The sequence below is a fragment of the Pristiophorus japonicus genome, unplaced genomic scaffold, assembly GCF_044704955.1.
Source record: "Pristiophorus japonicus isolate sPriJap1 unplaced genomic scaffold, sPriJap1.hap1 HAP1_SCAFFOLD_495, whole genome shotgun sequence".
In the NCBI taxonomy this organism is placed as follows: Eukaryota; Metazoa; Chordata; class Chondrichthyes; family Pristiophoridae; genus Pristiophorus; species Pristiophorus japonicus.
This window is the reverse complement of record NW_027254401.1, coordinates 101369-124142: the sequence shown is the minus strand read 5'-3', so window position 1 is coordinate 124142 and position 22774 is coordinate 101369. Positions and strand designations below refer to the sequence as shown.

General features: G+C 44.4%; 1 pseudogene; it reads right to left on the bottom strand.

Annotated features, from left to right (window-relative positions):
• The window catches only part of LOC139253658 (zinc finger protein 229-like), an 81076-nt pseudogene that overhangs the window by 27881 nt on the left and 30421 nt on the right, over positions 1 to 22774 (bottom strand).

Genomic DNA, 22774 nt, shown 5'->3' with positions numbered 1-22774 from the left:
CCTCTGGTGCCAGGAAAACACACTTCATGCATTTCAACCTGAGTCCCATGCGATCTAGCTGACTTAGAACCTCTTCCAGGTTCTGCAAGTGTTCGATGGTGTCCCGACCTGTGACCAGTATGTCGTCCTGGAAAACAACGGTGTGCAGAACCGACTGTGGCAGACTCTCCATGTTCCTTTGGAAAATTGCCACGGCCGATCAAATCCCAAACGGGCACCTATTGTAGATGAACAGACCTTTGTGCATGTTGATGCAGGTGAGGCCTTTTGAAGATTCCACCAGCTCCTGCGTCATGTAAGCCAGGTTCAACTTGGTGAATGTCTTTCCTCCAGCCAGAGTCGCAAATAAGTCGTCTGCCTTCGGTAGTGGGTACTGGTCCTGTAGCAAAAACAGGTAATCATTACTTTATAGTCCCCACAAATTCTGACCGTGCCATCATCTTTGAGAACTGGAACAATAGGACTGGCCCACTCATTGAACTCCATCGGCGCGATGATGCCTTCTCACTGCAGCCTGTCCAGCTCAATTTTCACTTTCTCTCACATCATATATGGTACCGCCCGTGCCTTGTGTGTACCAAGAACCAAGTGGATCTGTACCTGTGACCCCGAGAAACTTCCGATGCCTGGCTAAAACAATGACGGGAACTTGCTCAGAACCTGGGCCCGAGGTCGATGGACGAGAGTGCTCGGATACTGTCCCAATTCCAACAGATTTTTCCCAGCCAGCTTCTGCTGAACAGTGTGAGGCTATCTCCTGGTACAATCCATAGTGAGAGTTCGTGCATTGCTCCATCATAGGAGACTTTTACTGCTGCGCTGTCAATTACAGGGATCAGCTCTTTAGTGTAAGTTGTTACCTTGGTATGAATGGAGCTAAGCTTGGGCCTGTGTGCCTTGTTGCACCACAGCCTGTCGAAGGCCTTTTTGCTCATGATAGACTGCCTCGCACCCTTGTCCAGTTCCATGGATACTGGAATTCGATCCAGTTAAACTTTTAGCATGATCGGTGGGCATTTCGTGGTGAAAGTGTGTACCCTGTACACTTCTGCCTCCTTGGTTCGAGTCTCTAGTTCAGCCTGATCCGCCATGGATCTGTTCTCCTCTGCAATGTGATGGTTTGCAGGTTTTGCGGCTCATCTGCATATTCGCTGGAGGTGTCCCATTGTTCCACAGCTTTTGCACACATAGTGTTTGAAGCGGCATTGATGGGCTTGATGATCACCTCCACAGCACCAACAAGGTGTTAACTGCCTCGAATTAATGGTTGATGGTGGACTCTGGGTCATCTGAGGTCGTGCAGCTGCCGGCGTTTACGTTCTGCCTGAAAACGATGTTACTTTGTGAACAGTACTTGCCGAAACCTCTTTATGCTGCAAAATTTGTTTGGTGTTATCGCTGGTGGACATAAATGCCTGGGCTATCATAGAAACATAGAAAATAGGGCAGGAGTAGGCCATTCGGCCCTTCGAGCCTGCACCACCATTCAATAAGATCATGGCTGATCATTCCCTCACTATCCCTTTCCTGCTTTCTCTCCATACCCCTTGATCCCTTTAGCTGTAAGGGCCATATCTAACTCCCTCTTGAATATATCCAATGCACTGGCATCAACAACTCTCTGCGGTAGGGAATTCTACAGGTTAACAACTCTCTGAGTGAAGAATTTTCTCCTCATCTCAGTCCTAAATGGCCTACCCCTTATCCTTAGACTGTGTCCCCTGTTCTGGACATCCCCAACATTGGAGTGAGTGAGTGAGTGATGAGTGGGAGAATGAGCAAGTGAGTGATTTAGTGAGTGGGTGAGTGAGTGGAGTGGAGTGAGTGGGTGAGTGGGTGGGTAAGTGAGTGAGTAAGTGAGTTGGAGTGAGTGAGTGAATGTGAGTGAGTGGGTGAGTGGGAGTGAGTAGGTGAGTGAGTGGCTTTGCTCAGATTCGGTGTTTCAACAGTCAACAGTTTGCGAAGGATAACCTCATGGCCAATGTCAAGCACAAAAAAGTCTTTTCGCATTTGCTCAAGGAATCCATCGAATTTGCAATGTCCTGCAAGACGCCTTAGTTCGGCGACGTAGCTCATCACTTCCTGGCCTTCAGACTGCTGACACATGTAGAATCGATACCTTGCCATCAGAACGCTATCCTTCAGATTTAGGTGCTTTCGGACCAGCGTACACAGTTCTTCATAGGATTTGACTGTTGGTTTCATCGGAGCGAGAAGATTCTTCATGAGGTCATAGGGTGTTGCCCCGCAGATGGTTAAGAGGATCGCCCTTCGTTTGGCAGTGTTCTCATCCCCTTCCAGCTCGTTGACTACAAAGCATTGGTCCATTCACTCCACGAAGGCCCCCCAATCGTCCCCTTCTGAGAATTTCTCCAGGATACCAACAGTTCTCTTCATTTAAGCGTGGTTGTTCGTTATCTCATCACCAACTGTTATGCTCATAATAAAGTAATGCAACTGAATACTGTAGACAATGAGTAAGTGTGACCTTAGCTCCTTTATGCAGACTCCATCCAGAATGCTAGTACAGTGTGGGAGGCCTGCTTATATACAGTGCTCCCAAGGGATGTTGGGATCCCTTGGGACTCCAACAGGTAAGCCCTTTGGTGGCAGAGTTATACAGGTTGCCTGGGGTTGCATACATGACATAGAAACATAGAAAATAGGTGCAGGAGTAGGCCATTAGGCCCTTCGAGCCTGCACCGCCACTCAACGAGTTCATGGCTGAACATGCAACTTCAATACCCCATTCCTGCTATAGAAACGTAGAACATAGGTGCAGGAGTAGGCCATGACAAGTGGGCCAAGGCAGCAGCGTGTTCTGCAGCCAATCGAGGTGCTTGAGGGTTGGAGCCTGAGTCGGGCTGTCAGGTGAGTCAGTGTGAAGCCCTCTTAAAGAATTTATCTTTTAACAGTTAAATCGAGGTTTGTTTTCTCAACATAACAGTTTAACATTTGTCAATATCTTGTTTCCCGAGAGTTCCTATTATGAGTTCCAGACACTTCAGTGCCAAGTGGAATAGATGTTGAAAAGATCATTCATTTCCCTCTTACCATGTCACTGTTACTTAAAGGGACAGAGATTGAGTTCCCCTCATTATGCAGTCGTAGTCATTAAAGTAACATCCTTCCTATTGGTAGTGAGTCACATTCTGGGCTGGAGGAATAGCTGGCGGCTTCAGCCTTTAAAATACTCCTCCACTTGTTCAAATCCCTCCAAAGTCTCACGCCTGCCTATCTCTGTAACCTCCTCCAGCCCAGCAACGCTCTTAATAGGTTGGGTTTGTTTTCTTAGGAACAGAGGAGGCTGAGGGGAGACCCTATTGAGGTGTATAAAATTGAGAGGGGCCTAGATAGAGTGCATAGGAAGGACCTATTTCCATTTGCAGAGGGGTCAACAACCAGTGGGCATAGATTTAAAGTAATTGGTAGGAGGATTAGAGGGGTTTTGAGGGGAAATTTCTTCACCTAGAGGGTGGTGTGGGGTCTGGTACTCACTGCCTGAAAGGTTGGTAGAGGCAGAAACCTTCACCACATTTAAAAAATACTTGGATGTGTACTTGAAGTACTATAACCTACATGGCTACGGACTAAGAGCTGGAAAGTGGGATTAGGCTGGATAGCTCTCCATCAGCCTGCGCAGACACAATGGGCCTAAATGGCCTCCTTCCGTGCTGTAAATTTCTATGCTTCTATAATGAGAAACAATTTACAGTGTCGGGGGTCCATGTTGCTGTTAGTTAAAGGTACAGAGATTGATTTACCCTCATTATGCATCTTTAGTCGTTAAACAAAAATCTTTCCTGTTAGCAGTGAGTCACATTCTGCACTGGGAGAGATAGCTGGTGGCTTCAACCTTTAAAATACTCCTCTTGTCCAAATCCCACCAAGGCCTCATCCCTCACTATCTCTTTAACCTCCTCCAGCCCACCAACTCTCTTAATAAGGAGAAACAATTTTCAGTGTCAGAAGGCTCGGTAACCAGAGGACACCCATTTAAGGTGATTGGCAAATGAACCAGATGCTACACGAGGGGGAAAAATTAAGCAGCCAGATGTTATGGCCTGGAATGCACTGCCTGTAAGGGTGATGGAAGCAGATTCACGTTACTTTGAAAAGAGATAAATATTTGAGTTGGAAAGATTTGCAGGGTTATGAGGCAAGAGCAACGGAGTGGCTTGCATCCTCGTGTCTTAAGAGAAGTAGCGGCAGGGATAGTGGATGCACTGGTTGTAATTTATCAAAATGTACCGCCCCTATTTAAAAAAGGAGGCAGACAAAAAGCGGGAAACTAGTTAGCCTAACATCTGTGGTTGGGAAAATGTTGGAGTCCATTATTAAAGAAGCAGTAGCAGGACATTTGGAAAAGCAAAATTCGGTCAAGCAGAGTCAGCATTGATTTATGAAGGGGAAGTCATGTTTGACAAATTTGATGCAATTCTTTGAGGATGTAATGAACAGGGTGGATAAAGGGGAACCAGTGGATCAGGTGCATTTCGACTTCCAGAAGGCATTTGACAAGTTGCCACATAAAAGGTTACTGCACAAGGTAAAAGTTCATGGGGTTGGGGGTAATATATCAGCATGGATAGAGGATTGGCTAACTAACAGAGAACAGAGAGTCGGGATAAATGGGTCATTCTCTGGTTGGCAATCAGTAAATAGTGGGGTGCCGCAGGTATCAGTGTTGGGGCCTCAACTATTTACAATTTATATTAATGACTTGGATGAAGGGACCGAGTGTAACGTAGCCAAATTTGCTGATGATACAAAGATGGGTGAGAAAGCAAGTTGAAAGGAGGACACAAATAATCCACAAAGGGATATAGATAGGCTCAATGAGCTGGCAAAAATCTGGCAGATGAACTATAATGTGGTAAAATGTCAAGTTATCCCCTTTGGTGGGAAAAATAAAAAAAAAAATTATTTAAATATGAAAATTACAAAATGCTGTAGTACAGAAGGATCTGGGGGTTCTTGTACATGAAACTAAAAACGTTAGCATGCAGTTGCAGCAATTAATCAGGAAGGCAAATGGAATGCTGCCCTTTATTGCAAGGGGGATGGAGTATGAAAGTAGGGAAGTCCTGCTACAACTGTACAGGGCGTTGGCAAGACCACACCTGGAGTACTGCGCAGTTTTGGTCTGGACTTGTCTCTATTCTCGTGCCGAGGGGATTGCTACACCAGACGGGAGGGGCAACATTTGGGGACACTGATTCCCCACCAATTCCCATTCCCCTTCTTTCTGGTGGATAATGGAGGGGCCACTGTGTGTAATGTGCAAGTTAGTAAGAATTGTCAGCAAGCTTTTTCTAATTGGAGATTTTATTCAGTGGCAACTTTCACACACTATTGTAGATTTTGTGCCAAAGATCAATTTAGGATTAAAGTAAAAGTTCATAATTTTATTGCAAACTAACTTTCTGTTGTGAGTCGCTGAATTAAGGGGAAAGGTAACACACAGCGTTTCTTAAATGGACACTGCAGCCCCGAGAACACAATCAGCAATATATCCAGAATATTAAAGCCTAGCCCAGTGATAGGGTTATTAACATCAGCAGAAACAAACCCCAACTGTCAGAATGAACATGGTTCTGTCAGGATGTGATTAACAACAGCAATAACAGCAGATTCCAACCCCTGCAGTCACTTGTGAACGCGCTGGTGTTTCAGCAGGTTGGATGACGTACTGCATCCCTTCCCACACACAGAGCAGGTGAACGGCCTCTCCCCAGTGTGAACTCGCATGTGTATCAGCAGGGTGGATGACTGAATGAATCCCTTCCCACACACAGAGCAGGTGAACGGCCTCTCCCCAGTGTGAACTCGCATGTGTATCGGCAGGTTGGATGACCGAGTGAATCCCTTCCCACACTCAGAGCAGATGTATGGCCTCTCCCCAGTGTGAACTCGCTGGTGTGTCAGCAGGATGAATGAATGAGTGAATCTCTTCCCACACTCAGAGCAGGTGAACGGCCTCTCCCCAGTGTGAGTGCGTTGGTGTGACTGCAGGTAGGATGAACAAGTGTATCCCTTCCCACACTCTGAGCAGGTGAACGGCCTCTCCCCAGTGTGATTGCGTCGATGAATTTCCAGCTCAGACGGTGATCTGAATACCTGCCCACATTCAGCACATTTCCACGGTTTCTCCATGGTGCGGGTATCCTTGTGACTCTCCATGGTTGGATGATCAGTTGAAGCCTCGCCCACGCACACAACACGTTTACAGTTTCTTCGCGCTTTGAATGGTGCGATGTTTATTCAGGCTGTGTAACTGGTTAAAGCTCTTTCCATAGGCAGTGCACTGGAACACTCACTCGGGTGTGTGTGTCTCGGTGCTTTTCCAGTCACACTGATGTTTGAAATCTTTTCCCACAGACAGAATAGACAAATATTTCTCCTTCCACTTTCAAAGGCCGATGATATTCAGGTCCTGACTCTGTGAGATCTTGATGTGAGGTTTGGTTTGTGTTTCCTGTCTGAAAATCTCCCCTTATAATACGCTGTAAAAGGAGATAATAAAACTCATCACTGTCAGTACAAGGCAGAAATTCAGAATAGACACATCTAGTTTCCATGGAACATTCTTTCCTCTCTTGTTCTTCCAAAGCTCCCACACATTGTCCCTCCTGCTGTGCTGAACTCCAAACCATCGCACATTTCTATACTGTTTCTCCTCCACTCCCAGTTTTCACCACCAATTCTGGCTGGTTTCAGTTCTACACTCACTCACTGGTACGCTTACTTCTCCTCACCTGCAGCTGCTGACTCGGGCTGTGTTCAGTTCTACACTCACTGGTTCCCCTCACTCTCCTCCCCTGAAGGTGCTGACTCTGGCTGGGTTCAGTTCTACACTCACCAATTTCTCTCCAATATGTGACCCATGTGCCCAATCTCCCTGTGTGAACCTCGACAGTGAGTGTCGACAAGCTATTCCACTGTCCTCACCTGAGGCCTCACACGTGCATTTTCCAGCAGGGTCACTGGACCCTCCTCCCAATGGCTCAGTGGGTAAAGGTAACACCCAGTGTGACTGAGTTATAGGAACAGGAGGGACCCAGGTTTAATCCTGTCTGCATATCCTCACCTTCTAATCCCCTGTGAAAGCTGTTTGCAAAAGTCATCACTAAGTAGGAACATAGGAACAGGAATAGGCCATTCAGCCCCTTGAGCCTGTCCTGCCATTCAATGAGATTGTGGCTGATCAGTATTTTAACTCTGTCTACCTGCCTTGGTTCCATCGCCATTAATACACTTGCCTAAGGAAATCTATCTATCTCAGTTTTAGAATTTTCAATTGTCCCAGCCTCAGTTTTATGGGGAACAGAGTTCCAGATTTCCACTCGGCTTTAAGAACATCAGAAATATGAGCAGGAGTGGGTTAAACAGCCCCTCGAGCCTGCTGCACCATTCAATAAGATCAAGGCTGATCTTGTACTTCAGCTCCACTTTCCCGCACTATCCCCGTATCCCATGATTCCTTTACTGTCCAAACAGCTCTCTCTCTCAGCCCTGAATATACTCAACGACTCAGCATCCACAGTACTCTGGGGTAGGGAATTCCAAAGATTCACAACCCTCGGACTACAGAAATTTCTCCACATCTCAGTCCTAAATGGCCGACCCCTTATCCTGAGACTCTGACCTCTAGTTCTGGACTCTCGAGCCAAGAGAAACAGCCACTCAGCATTTGTGTGAGGAAGTGCTTCCGAACCTCACCCTGAACGGCCTGGCTCTGATTTTAAGGTTGTGACCCCTTGTTGTGGACTCCTCCTCCAGAGGAAATCGTTTCTCTCCATCCACCCGATCAACTTCTTTAATCATTTAAACACCTCAATTAGATCACCCTTTAATCTTCTATATTCAATGGAATACAAGCCTAGTCTGTGCAACCTGTCCTCATAATTTTTACAGAATTAATAAATGGTCTCCTAGTAAAGGATCCACTGGGAAAGAGTGATCATAGCTTGGTTGAATATCAAATTCAGTTGGTGGGTTAGAAAGTTGGATCTCAAACCAGTGTTCTAAGCTTAAATAAAGGAGACTACAAAGGTATGAAGGCAGAGCTGGCTAAAGTGGACAGGGAAAATAGATTTAAAGTGTAAGACGGTTGATGAGCAGTGGCAGACATTTAAGGAGATATTTCATAGCTCTCAACAAAAATATATTCCAATGAGAAGGAAAGACTTTAACAAATGGGATAACTATCCGTGGCTAACTAAGAAAATAAGGGAGGGTATCAAATTGAAAACAATGTCACACAAAATGGCCAAGATTAGTGGGAGGCTAGAGGATTGGGAAACTTTGAAAAACCAGCAAACAATGACTAAAAAAATAATAAAGGGAAGATAGATTTGGAAAGTAAACTAGCAAGAAATCTAAAAACAGAGTTTCTACAGGTATGTAAAAAGGAAGAGTGGCTAAAGTAAATGTTCGTCCCTCTAGATTTATTAGCCCCACCCTTTCTCTTTAGGAGAACGTACTTGCTCTGAACCCTCTATCTCCCCCTTGAATGCATCCCACTGCTCGGACACTGAGTTGCCTTCAAGTAGCTGTTTCCAGTCCACTTTGGCGAAATCACATCTCAGCTGAGTAAAATTAGCTTTTCCCCAGTTGAAAACTTTTATTCCTGGTCCATCTTTGTCCTTTTCCATGGCTACCGTAAATCTGACTGAATTATGATCACCAGCACCAAAGATGCTCTCCCACTGATACCCCTTCCACCTGCCCAAGCTTCATTCCCTAAAACTAAGTCCAGAACCGCCCCCTCTCTTGCTGGGATTGCTACGTACTGGCTAAAAAAGTTCTCCTGAATACATTTTAAAAATTCTGCTCCCTCTATACCATTCACACTAATTCTATCCCAGTTAATATTAGGGTAGTTGAAATCCACGACTATTACTGCCCTATTGTTTTTGCACCTGACAGAAATGTGCCGACATATTTGCTCTTCTGTCTCCCTCTGACTGTTTGGGGGTCTATAGTACATCCCCAGCAGTGTGACTGTCCCTTTTTTGTTCTTCAGTTCTCCCATGTAGCCTCATTTGATGATCCTTCTGACACATCATCCCTCCTCACAGCTTTAATTGTTTCTTTAATCAATGCACCCTCCTTTTTTACCCCCATCTCTATCTCGTCTGAAAACCCTGCAACCAGGAATGTTGAGCTGCCATTCCTGCCCTTCTTTTAGCCATGTCTCAGTAATAGCTATAATATCATACTCCCACGTGTCTGTCTGTGCCCTCAGCTCATCTGCCTTATTCCCTAGACTCCTTGCATTGAAGAATATACTATGTTTAACAAATTTTCTGGAGTTCTTTGAGGCTGTAATGAACAGGGTGAATAAGAGGGAACCAATGGATGTGATGTGTTTGAATTTCCAGAAGGCATTCGATAAGGTGCCACATAAAAGGTTACCACAAGATAAAAGCTCATGGGGTTGGGGGTAATATATTAGTATGGATAGAGGATTGGCTAACTAACAGAAAACAGAGTCGGGATAAATGGTTCATTCTTGGGTTGGCAATCAGTATCGAGTGGGGTGCTGCAGGGAACAGTGCTGGGATCCCAATTATTTACAACCTATATTGAAGAAGAGACCGAGGGTAACGTAGCCAAGTTTGCTGATGATACAAAGATGGGAGGTAAAACAGTGTGGACACAAAAAACCTGTAAAAGGACATAGACAGGCTAAGGGAGTGGGCAAAAGTTTGGCAGATGGAGTATAATGTTGGAAAGTGTGAGGTTATGCACTTTGGCAGAAAAAAATAAAAGAGCAAGTTATTTAAATGGAGAAAAATTGCATAGTGCTGCAGTACAGCGGGACCTGGTGCATGAAACACAAAAGGTTAGTATGCAGGTACAGCAAGTGATCAGGAAGGCCAATGGAATCTTGCAAAGGGTATGGAGTATAAAAGCAGGGAAGTCTTGCTACAGTTATACAGGGTATTGGTGAGGCCACACCTGGAATATTGCATGCAATTTTGGTTTTCATATTTAAGAAAGGATATACTTGTTGTGAAGGCAATTCAGAGAAGGTTCACAATATTGATTCCAGAGATGAGGGGGTTGACTTTAGAGGAAAAGTTGAGTAGGTTGGGCCTCTACTCATTGGAATTCAGAAGAATGAGAGGTGATCTTATCGAAACGTATAAGATTATGAGGGGGCTTGTCAAGGTGGATGCAGAGAGGATGTTTCCACTGATAGAGGAGACTAGAATTAGGGGGCATAATCTTAGAATAATGGGCTGCCAATTTAAAATTGAGATGGAGGAATTTCTTCTCTCTGAAGCAGTGAATTCCACAGATTTATAACCATCTGAGAGCTGTGGAAGCTGGGTCATTGAATAAATTTAAGACAGAGATAGACAGTTTCTTAACTGATAAGGGAATAAGGGATTATGGGGAGCGGGCAGGGAAGTGGACCTGAGTCAATGATTGGATCAGCCAAGATCATGTTAAATGGTGGAGCAGGCTCGAGGAATAGCCTACTCCTGCTCCTATTTCTTATGTTCTTATGTAAGGAGAAGTACTCTCAAATTTATGGGGAACTGGGATTTGTCCATAAGAGTAATTGAAGGTATGAGAACTGAAATATTCAAATTAGAAAGGGGAAAATGCGCAAAATGGTGCAGTCGGTAACAGGACATCAATTAGTCTCACCTTATCTTGGAAACGTCAATTATCGACACACTGTGTTGTTTGAAATATCAAAATATTCAACTCCAGCCCAGTTATAGGGGTTATCAACTTCAGCAGAACAAACTCCAACTGACAGAACAAACACGATTCAGTCAGGATGCGAGTACCACCAGCAATAACAATAGAATCCAACCCCTGCAGTCAAAATGGATAGAGGATTGGTTAACTAACACAAAACAGATTCAGGAAAAATGGGTCATTTTTCGGTTGGCAAACTGTAACTAGTGGGGTGTCGCAGGGATCAGTTCTGGGGCCTGAACAATTTACAATTTATGTTAATGACTTGGATGAAGGGACTGAGTGTAACGTAGCCACATTTGCAGATGATACAAAGATAGGTGGGAAAGCAAGTTGTGAGGAGGACGCAAAGAATCTACAAAGGGATATAGATAGGCTCAATGAGCGGGCAAAAATCTGGCAGATGGACTATAATGTTGTAAAATGTCAGGTTATTCCCTTTGGTAGGAAAAATAAAAAAGCAAATTATTATTTAAATGGGGACTATTACAAAATGCCGTAGTGCAGAGGGATCTGGGGGTTCTTGTACATGAAACTCAGCATGTAGGTACAGCAAGTAATCAGGAAGGCAAATGAAATGCTGGCCTTTATTGCAAGAGGGATGGAGTATAAAAGTAGGGAAGTCCTACTGCAACTGTACAGGGCGTTGGTAAGACCACACCTGGAGTACTGCGCACACTTTAGGTCTGGACTTGTCTCCATTCCCGTGATGAGGGGATTGCCAGATGGGAGTATAATGTGGATAAATGTGAGGTTATCCACTTTGATGGCAAAAACGTGAATACAGAATATTATCAGAATGGCGGCAGATTAGGAAAAGGGGAGGTGCAACGAGACTTGGGAGTCATGGTTCATCAGTCATTGAAAGTTGGCATGCAGGTACAGCAGGCGGTAAAGAAGGCAAATGGTATGTTGGCCTTCATAGCTAGGGGATTTGTGTATAGGAGCAGGGAGGTCTTACTGCAGTTGTACAGAGCCTTGGTGAGGCCTCACCTGAAATATTGTGTTCAGTTTTGGTCTCCTAATCTGAGGAAGGATGTTCTTGCTATTGAGGGAGTGCAGCGAAGGTTCACCAGACTGATTCCTGGGATGGCAGGACTGACATATGAGGAGAGACTGGATCAACTGGGCCTTTATACATTGGAGTTTAGAAGGATGAGAGGGTATCTCATAGAAACATGTAAGATTCTGACGGGACGGGACAGGTTAGATGCGTATAGAATGTTCCCGATGTTGGGGTAGTCCAGAAGCAGGGGACACAGTCTTAGGATAAGGGGTAGGCCATTTAGGACCGAGATGAGGAGAAACTTCTTCACTCAGAGTTGTGAACCTGTGGAATTCTCTGCCGCAGAGAATTGTTGATGCCAGTTCATTGGATATATTCAAGAGGGAGTTAGATATGGCACTTACGGCTAAGGGGATAAAGGGGTATGGAGAGAAAGCAGGAAAGGGGCACTGAGGGAATGATCAGCCATGATCTTATTGAATGGTGGTGCAGGCTCGAAGGGCCGAATGGCCTAATCCTGCACCTATTTTCGATGTTTCTATGAGTGGAACCAGGGAGTGAACCTGAAGGTGCTGACTGTGGCTGGGTTCAATTTTACACACTCTGGTTTCCCTCCTTCTCCTCCCCTGATGGTGCAGACTCTGGCTGGGTTCAGTTCTGCACTCATTGCTTCCCCTCCCTCTCAAATGAGCTTACTCTGGCTGGGTTAAGTTCTACACTCACTGGTTCCCCTCCCTCTCCTACCCTGAAGGTGCTGACTCTGGCTGGGTCCAGTTCTGCACTCACCGGTTCCCCTCCCCTGAAGATGCTGTCTCTGGCTGGGTTCAGCTCTACACTCACTGGTTTCCCTCCCTCTACTCCTGTGATGGTGCTGACTCTGTCTGGGTTCAGTTCTACACTCACTGGTTACCACTCCCTGTCCAAAAGGAGCTGACTCTGGCTGGGTTCAGTTCCGCACACGCTTGTTCCCCTCTCCTCTCCTGAAGGGGCTCACTCGGGGTGGGTTCAGATATAGACTCATTCGTTCCCCTCCCTCTGCTCCCCTGAAGGAGCTGACTATTGCTGTGTTCAATTCTACACTCACTGGTTCCCCTCCCTCTCCTCCCCTGAAGGTGCTGACTCTGGCTGAGTTCAGTTCTGCGCTCACTGGTTGCCCTTGCATGAAGGTGCTGAGTGTGGCCGCGTTCAGTTTTACACTCACTGGTTCCCCTCCCTCCCCTCCCTCTCCTCACCTGTAGGTGCTGACTTGGGGTGGGTTCAGATATAGTGTCATTGGTTCTTCTCTCTCTCCTCCTCTGAAGGTTCCCCTCCCTCTCCTCCCCTGAAGGGGAGCCATTGGTTCCCCTCCCTCTCCTCCTCCTCCTCCTCCTGTGCTATGTGGGAAATCAGGAACACTTCTATGTTTGCAGGAAGTGTATCCAGCTGCAGCTCCTGACAGACTGCATTGCAGCACTGGAGTTGCACATGGATTCACTCTGGAGCATCCGCGATGCTGAGGATGTCGTGAATAGCATGTTTAGTGAGTTGGTCACACCGTAGATAAAGTTTACACAGGCAGATAGGGAATGGGTGACCATCAGGCACAGCAGTGGAAGGAAGGTAGTGCAGGGGTCCTCTGCGGTCATCTCCCTCCAAAACACCACCTTGGGTACTGTTGGGGGAGATGACTCATCAGGGGAAGGCAGCAGCAGCCAAGTTCATGGCACCAGGGATGGCTCTGCTGCGCAGGAGGGCAGGAAAAAGAGTGGGAGAGCTATAGTTGTAGGGGATTCTATTGTAAGGGGAATAGATGGGCATTTCTGCGGTCGCAACCGAGACTCCAGGATGGTATGGTATGTTGCCTCACTGGTGCAAGGGTCAAGGATGACTTGGAGCGGCTGCAGGGCATTCTGGGGGGGGGGGGGGTGGTGAACAGACAATTGTCGTGGTGTGAAAGGGCAGATTACAAATTGTAATTACAATTCATAATAATAAGGATGTTTTAAAATGGAGTTAACAGGTTTTTTAAGATGGATCCCACAGCCTGTTTTTCAGACTGTGGGAAGCATGTGTGGGATGCCTTCCACAGAGGAGCAGATGTTCCAATTCATTGACCAAAGGCCTTAGGAGCCAGGCACAGACACAGATAACATTGAATTTGAATTGTTTAAAAAGAATCATAACAACATGTATCTGGAATTACCAATTAAGGCATATAGAAGGCAGATTGGAGGAAGCACCCGACCAATCAATCATGTGTTAATCAATCAGCACGTATTAATTGTAACTTGCGTAATTACGTAATGCTATAATCTGAAACTGTATAAAATAAGATGTCTGTGGCAGTTTCTTTGAGCATTCCTTCGAGGATAACTCTCCTGCCGGCTTGTATCTTTTATTAATAAAAACTGCATTTACTTTAAGGCTAACGGACTCCGAGTGGTGGTTTGAAGTTAACCCTAACAACTTGGCGTAGTCGGGCAGGATCTACTGCAGGGGAAGATTCAACTCAAACAGCCAAACCAACCTAAAACCGAGTGAGTAGAGAATTATCGAGAAATTCTCCTCCCAAAGTCCCAGCCAGAGATCCAACAAATCTGAAGCAGAGTCCGTGCAGCCGGTAAATCCAGCCGAGGGGTGTGTCAGAACACTGTAAGTAGATACGTGTGTCAGGAGAATAAGTACGTATACGGGATATCAGTGAAAAAGCCTCTGTGTAAAAAGCTCCGCATAAGTAAAGGCGGAAAAACGGGAACTGGAGAAAAAGCCCCGGTGTAAGAAATGGCAAAGGAAACTGCCAAGGCCCTTGGAGGGGTGAGGTATAAACTACCAGAAGAGTTTCTGAGAGATAAATTTGAAAAGGTTAAGAAGATGATTAAGGCAGGATATTATGAAGGGATAAAGATAATTTTAGCAGCAGTACAGACGAATAGAAAGATACCCGAAGGTGAGATGGACAGAGAAAGTGACAAAAGGCAAGAGGATGTAAGTATAAAAATAGATATAGATGACAAAAGGGAATGGACAAAGGAATTTGGCCCAAATTTGTATCCCCCATTAACAGGGTTAGGATTAGGACCCGAGGAAACGAAAGAATTGATTGAGGGCCGGACGGCTCGCTTAGTAGATATTTTTCGGACGACCATAAAAATCTGATAGTGACTATCTTAAATGAAGTATGGATCCTAAAATAGAGCCAGCCAAACAATAGGCTTTGTTGAATGAAGAGAGACTTTTGTGAATGTCTGTCTTTGAATGAAAGTGCTTGTGTGATTTTTGACTGCTGAATATTTGAGGTGGGAATTAATGAATTTTTCATGTGTCTGAAAGCCTGTTTGAGAAAATGGTGGCTCCATCCACTTTTTCAGATAGAGTGAAAGTTTTTTTTAAATCCTTTGCAGTGTTGCCCTGTATGTGAGAAGTTTGAAGAAAGTGTGAACCTCGAATTGAATTACATTTTAAGGTGCAGATTTATTTGGATGGTAAGTTGCGGAGCTAGGAAATGCACAAAGGATAGGTTTATTGAGCAAAAGATAAAAAATGTGTGGTCCCGTTTTTTTTTTTAATTTCGACACGCTCACTTACTTGTCAAAAGAAAGCATGTAATCATTGATTACATTGGGTTGAAAGACAATAAATTTAGTTTAGGAATGAGATAAAGAACGGAGAAGGGAAGTTGCAATGCCTTTTTTTTTTTAAAAAGCCCATGTGGGTCTCTCGAGGCTGCAGGCTGGGGAAGTAACCCCCCGCCCCCCCCCCCCCCATTTTCCTTTGTGTAAAACCTTGACGTGAAAGCTTCTAGCTCAGTAAAAAAGAGTTTGAAATAAAAGATCGGCAGTACAATATTTGAATTGGGTTTTTGAGATATTTCAGGTGATTCTCCTTGATAAACATTTTGGTTATATTGGAAAATCTTGGGTTTGGAAGCCTTTTAATAAAAGTACACATACTGCGTCAGAAGCTGAAGCTTAAAAAGATGTAATTTATGAGATACTGTATCACAAAATTGAAGTTACAGAGCAAAAGATTAGAGTTTTTGATCAGCCTCTAAAACAGAAGTTAAGCACATAATTATAAAACAAGTACTTTACATTCTGTGATCTGTGAATCACTATAAACATAAATGAGAAGTCCGATGTTAAAAAAAAAAACAGTATTACCATATTTGACATTTCGTAATCCAACAATAAGTACAAATACTACAAAAGGGGAGCATAAATTAGGATGGGAACAGTGAAGAGTTAATTTTGTTGTGAAGGTTTCAAGTACCACTGGTTAAGAAAAGGCACAAAAAAATGAGATTCATTTAAAATAAAAAGTTCAATCTGATCTTTTTAAAAAAAAAAGGAAATAAAACTAAAAGGCTTCGAACAATCTAGAAATACCTTCAGGGATCAGGTCAAACTCCTGGGCAAGTGGAGAGCTATCTGCGAAAGTGTAAAAGGGACTTTGGAAAAATTAAAATATGAAAACTACAGGTTTTAGCAGTTTAGAACAAAGGACAACATAAGTTGAACTTGTGACTTCAGATACGATGGTTGAAGAACCACAGGAAGCGAGATGTAATGGCCTTGAAACTGGAACATTTGAGATAACGGAAAGCAGCTTTCAAAGTCTACGTGCTCGACTCTGTTCTAGTTATGGAAAAGACATTTGAGATAACGGAAAGCAGGATTTAAAGTAAATCCCAAAAAGGCACAAATTGGACAAGCTGTCGTACCTGGGACACAAAATATCCCAAGGAACGAGGACCATGTCCAATGACAGGAAGGAGGCCATTAGGATTATTCCCCGAACAAAAACAGTCTGAGGGGTGTGTAAGGTACTGGGGTTCTTCAACTATTGCAGGAATTTTGTACCTAACTGCGGCAATTGCAGAAGCATTACAGCGGCTAGTGAAAGGGGGAAGACCATGCTTAGAAACTATAGAGTGGGGCCCCCAACAAGAAGCAGCATACGGTAATCTGAAGCAAGCCCTAATGTCAGCTCTGGGGCTGGGATTCCCGAACATGGATCTCCCGTTCCATGTACATTCTGAGAACCAGGGAGACTTCTATGGAGCTGTGGTGACACACATACATGGGGATAGGATGAGACCCGTAGCTTACGACTGGACACAGCAATCACCAGCGGCTCCCGGTCTGTCCAGATGTGTGGCCCCACTGGATTGTGTCACTTGGGCAGTCAAAATTAGTGAGCCTGTCATAATGACAGGAGAAATAATACTGCACACAAAACACACACTGGTGGAAAAGCTAAATGGGAGGCAGTCCTATTACCACATGATTGACTCGGATCAAGGGACTCATTTCACGGGTCAAGTGATGAAAGAAACTTGTAGAATATTCGGCATTAAGCAGAAGTTTCACATCCCATATCACCCCTAGAGTTCAGGGATGGTAGAGAGAATTAATCGGACCCTTACAACCGGCTCGAGTGAGGCAATGAGGTTACCAGAAGGAATAGTGACAGGAGGAGCCGACTTAGGCCCCCTATGAGACCGAATCAGAAAGTATGTGAGGGAATTGAGAGAGCAGTTGAAAGGTATGCGACAGGAGGTGTGGGAAAGGCAGAAGGAGGAGGATGAAGATGGTGTGATAACTGCCTCGGCTATAATCCCCGAGGTGGGGGCGAAGGCAATGGTTAAGGAGGTGGCAGAGAAACCAGGGTTCGCACCTCGGTGGAGTGGACCATAGGAGGTATTAATTAGTGGAGATACGTGTGCTTGCGTGAGTATGAAAGGTAGGGGCTGGTGGAAGCACTGGTCCCAGCTGAAAGGATATAAGGGTACGACAGAGGGACTTTTTAGAGGATTAGGATGGATATTTGCAATATTAGGGGTACTGGCTATAATAATAATGCTCTGGAAAGGGGCACATGCCCGGAGAAATGGTGCAAACAATCGGAGAAATGGTGCAAACAATGCAGTTGAAATAGAAATGGTAAGACTCTAACTAAAAACCTGGAATATCCAGGATGTGTTTTATCAACAGAATATAAACGTGATCACCACCGCTCTTCCTATTCTACAAGGTCAAGCTACAAGGCTGCCCCTGGGGGGCCCAGAAGCATATACCCACACCGGAGGGTACAACAAATACGTAAGGCAGCCCCTACGGGGTGGCATCTGAATGTCAGGAGCGTTTATCTTGAAGCCACAAGATAAGTGGGTAACAAAATGTTACCTGAATATTGTAAACCAGGAGAATTAACCTTGGGAAAGTGCGTGGAAGTTAAACCTGGAACAGAAGTAATGTTGTTATTTGACAATGTGCAGTATGAAATGTTAAATAAATTTATCAGCCCTATACCTGCCAGAAAAGTTTAGCCCCAAGACTAAAGCGTTGCACACACGATTACTAGACACAATCCTGAGAAAAGCTAGTGACACATGAGGAGCAAGGGAGTAACACAAGAAGCTGAGACACAAAGGAGGAAGACAGAGGAGATCTATAGAGAATGACGTATTAACTGTACATGCCCCCCTCTAATAGATGCACTAGATATACAGGCGATCCCATCAGGAGTAGATAGTTTGAGGGGAATGATGGAGGTACTAATGAGGAAACAGGCCAGGATAGGGATAGAATCTTCAGAGTTAGGATCTGAAACATCCAAAATACTGCTAGAGGGATATCCGTATTGGAAGGCCATGCACGAACAATTAATGAGCTAAATAAGCAGGAATAAGAGGACAATGGCGAGGACAAGAAAAGAGACACATGTCATGCCTATGGGAGATGTATGATCGGTCAGGTGAGACACAATATGGATCAGATACAAACCGGGCAAGTTCCAGATTGAATAAATAGCACCCAGTTGAAAGAAATGGCACAGCACACTGGGCCACTAGACGCCTGCACCCTGAAAGGAATGACTCATCATCATAGGCGTTCCCTGGAACCAGGATGACTTGCTTCCACATGAGTTCACAGATGTTTCAATGAAGGACCCGATGTTCCAGTCCTGAACTCCAATTGAAGGGTGGAAGATGCCTGTGCATGGATTTGTTTAATGTGTGGTGACCGTTGCACATCAGCCACCACTCGGGGCTTGACAGAGCTTGGCCTTTATCCAGTGACAAGGGTTGAACCAGGATGACTGGAGACCTGCTCTAGGGTGTATGCGGTTACAGGAGGATGCGAGGGGAAACAGACATAATACGAGGGGAAGAGTACATCCGTGATGGACCAGTATGAGATCAAAAAGAATGGAAATATAAGGGGAATATCTTTATCCGGGTGCCGGAGAGAAGGAAGCCTAACTATATGCCCTCACCCAGTGGGAGACGGGAGCAAGGATAGCTGCGGGTTTGACAATACTACGGAAGGATGTGTCACTGGAATAAGCCCTGCCCGAACCGAACCCACACATTACACCTATCAAGGGCGAGGAGAATATTGTGTGGTAACTAGCCTGGGAACTTACAATTACGGAGGTTTGACTTGTAACATTACAATGCCTAACTTTTGCTTTACTCCCAGAATGACGGTGGCAGTGGGAAGAGCACGCATGACGTATATACACGCCAGGAAGACAATGACATTAAACATAAGCGATGAGATGAAGCAAGATATTGATGATTACATGGAAGAGCAAGCACCACCAATTCCCCTGTTACTTGAAGATTCACTGAGCTCAAAGGACCATTAAGAAATAACATTAAAATATATTATGAGCTAAAGAATAAAAGCAAAAGAACTGGACAGTGAAATAAAGGATAACCTGAAAAACCTGCCTTGGTACTTGAGATTATACATACGTGGATAAGGATCCTTTCACATACACTAGTGGCAGTACAGATAGGAATAGCCTCGAGTTGGTTGGTGATGTCATGTAACAAGTGTGAGGCATACCCGAGTAAAGTTACAAGATAGGGATTAGAATTATATCCCATGTGTTAGTCCTAGTGCAGCAATAGTGGTGCTGATACTCCGGGGAGAATGTGCAGGCAAATACAAGAGACGCAGAGCGAAGACGTTGACCAAGGCCTGTAACCAAGATCGCAGAAAGCCTTTGTTATCAAACACAAAGACAGAACGAATACCTGATAATGAGTCGGGAGTGTCCCAATCCTATCGCCTGATCAACGAAACCGAGGCGGGAGACACACGAATCAAGACAGGATAAGGCAGGGAAAGGAAAATTGTTGTTCATGGTGAGACATTTTTAAGGGCTGGTCACCTAAAGCCTACGCAGTCCTCAAATTGATGTGGCATACAATTGTGGTAATAATGTAGTGGTAGGGATATATATCGAGATACAACTATATCTGCTGTGTAAGATCTGAGGGATATACAACCGTGTGGTTCTAGCCGAACAGCAAACAGCCTTGTTAACTATATAATGTAGGCATGATAGGGAGGCGAATGACTTTGTAACACATTAGGGAAACAACTAAGGCCCTCGAGCTTATGCTCTGTATGGACAAAAACAAATATAAGTGACGTGCCAATATCCCAGGGAAATGGTCAGGGGTAGTATGTAAAGACTCTGCAAAAGATGGAACTACGAGCGATCCCAAGGATATGGACTTGATATCACCATTTCCAGCAGATAGCTCAGAACATATATGTGCTAAGCTGATTATTTAGAAATAATCAGGGACCAACAGGAGGGACTGAAAGGGCAGATTACAAATTGTAATTACAATTCATAATAATAATTGGGATGTTTTAAAATGGGGTGAACAGGTTTTTTAAAATGGATCCCACAGCCTGATTTTCAGACTGTGGGACGCATGTGTGGGATGCCTTCCACAGAGGAGCAGATGTTCCAATTCATAGACCAAAGGCCTTCGGAGCCAGGCACAGACACAGATAACAGAATTTGAATTGTATAAAAAGAAACATAACAACATGTATCTGGAATTACCAATTAAGGCATATAGAAAGCAGATTGGAGGAAGCACCCGACCAATCAATCATGTGTTAATCAATCAGAACGTATTAATTGTAACTTACGTAATTACGTAATGCTATAATCTGAAATTGTATAAAATAAGATGTCTGTGGCAGTTTCTTTGAGCATTCCTTCAAGGATAACTCTCCTGCCGGTTTGTATCTTTTATTAATAAAAACTGCATTTACTTTAAGACTAACGGACTCCGAGTGGTGATTTGAAGTGAACCCTAACATGGTGCATATAGGTACCAACGACATAGGTTAAAAAACAGGATGAGATCCTACAAGCTGAATTTAAGGAGCTAGAAGTGAAATTAAAAAGTCAGACCTCAAAGATAGTAATCTCAGGATTGCTATCAGTGCCACGTGCTAGTCAGAGTAGAAATAGTAGGATAGTTAAGATGAATACATATCTTGAGGAATGGTGCAAGAGGGAAGGATTCAAATTCCTGGGATATTGGAACCGGTTCTGGGGGAGGTGGGACCAGTACAAAACGGATGGTCTGCACCTGGGCAGAGCCGGAACTGATGTCCGAGGGGGAGTGTTTGCAAGTGCTTTTGGGGAGGGGTTAAACTAATATGGCAGGGGGATGGGAATCTATGCAGGGAGACAGAGGGAAGTAAAATGGGGGCAGAAGCAAAAGATAGAAAGGAGAAAAGTAAAAGTGGAGGGCAGAGAAATCCAAGGCAAAAATCAAAAAGGCCCACGTTACAGCATAATTCTAAAAGGGACAAAGAGTGTTAAAAAAACAAGCCTGAAGACTCTGTGTCTCAATGCAAGGAGTATTCGTAATAAGGTGGATGAATTAACCGCACAGGCAATTATTAACAAACATAATATAATTGGGATTACGGAGACATGGCTCCAGGAAGACCAAGGCTGGGAACTCAACATCCAGGGGTATTCAACATTCAGGAAGGAGAGACAGAAAGGAAAAGGAGGTGGGACAGCATTGCTGGTTAAAGAGGAAATTAACGCAATAGTAAGGAAGGACATTAGCTTGGATGATGTGGAATCTGTATGGGTAGAGCTGCGGAATACCAAAGGGCAGAAAACGTTAGCAGGAGTTGTGTACAGACCACCAAACAGTAGTAGTGAGGCTGGGGATGGCATCAAACAGGAAATTAGGGATGCATGCAATAAAGGTACAGCAGTTATCATGGCGACTTTAATCTACATATAGATTGGGCTAACCAAACTGGTTTCAATATTGTGGAGAAGGATTTCCTGGAGTGTATTAGAGATGGTTTTCTAGACCAATATGTCGAGGAACCTACTGGACAACTGGCCATCCTAGACTGGGTGTTGTGTAATGAGAGAGGACTAATTGAGTGACCATAATATGGTAGAATTCTTTATTAAGATGGAGAGTGAAACAGTTAATTCAGAGACTAGGGTCCTGAACTTAAGGAAAGATAACTTCCGATGGTATGACACGTGAATTGGCTAGGATAGACTGGCAAATGATACTTAAAGGATTGACAGTGGATAGGCAATGGCAGACATTTATAGATCACATGGATGAACTTCAACAATTGTACATCCCTGTCTGGAGTAAAAATACAACGGGGAATGTGGCTCAACTGTGGCTAACAAGGGAAATTAGGGAAAACATTCAATCCAAGGAAGAGGCATATAAATCAGCCAGAAAAAACAGCAAACCTGAGGACTGGGAGACATTTAGAATTCAGCAGAGGAGGACAAAGGGTTTAATTAGGAGGGGGAAAATTGAGTATGAGAGGAAGCTTGCAGGGAACATAAAAACCGACTGCAAAAGCTTCTATGTGAAGCGAAAAAGGTTAGTGAAGACAAATGTAGGTTCCTTGCAGTCAGAATCAGGTGAATTTATAATGGGGAACAAGGAAATGGCAGACCAATTGAACAAATACTTTGGTTCTGTCTTCACTAAAGAAAACACAAATAACCTTCCAGAAATACTCGGGCTCCGAGGGTCTAGCGAGAAGGGGGAACTGAAGGGAATCCTTATTATTCAGGAAATAGTGTTAGGGAAATTGACGAGATTGAAGGCCGATATATCCCCAGGGCCTGATAGGTTGCATCCCAGAGTACTTAAGGAAGTGGCCCTAGAAACAGTGGATGCATTGGTGATCATTTTCTAACATTGTATTGACTCTGCATCAGTTCCTATGGACTGGAGGGTAG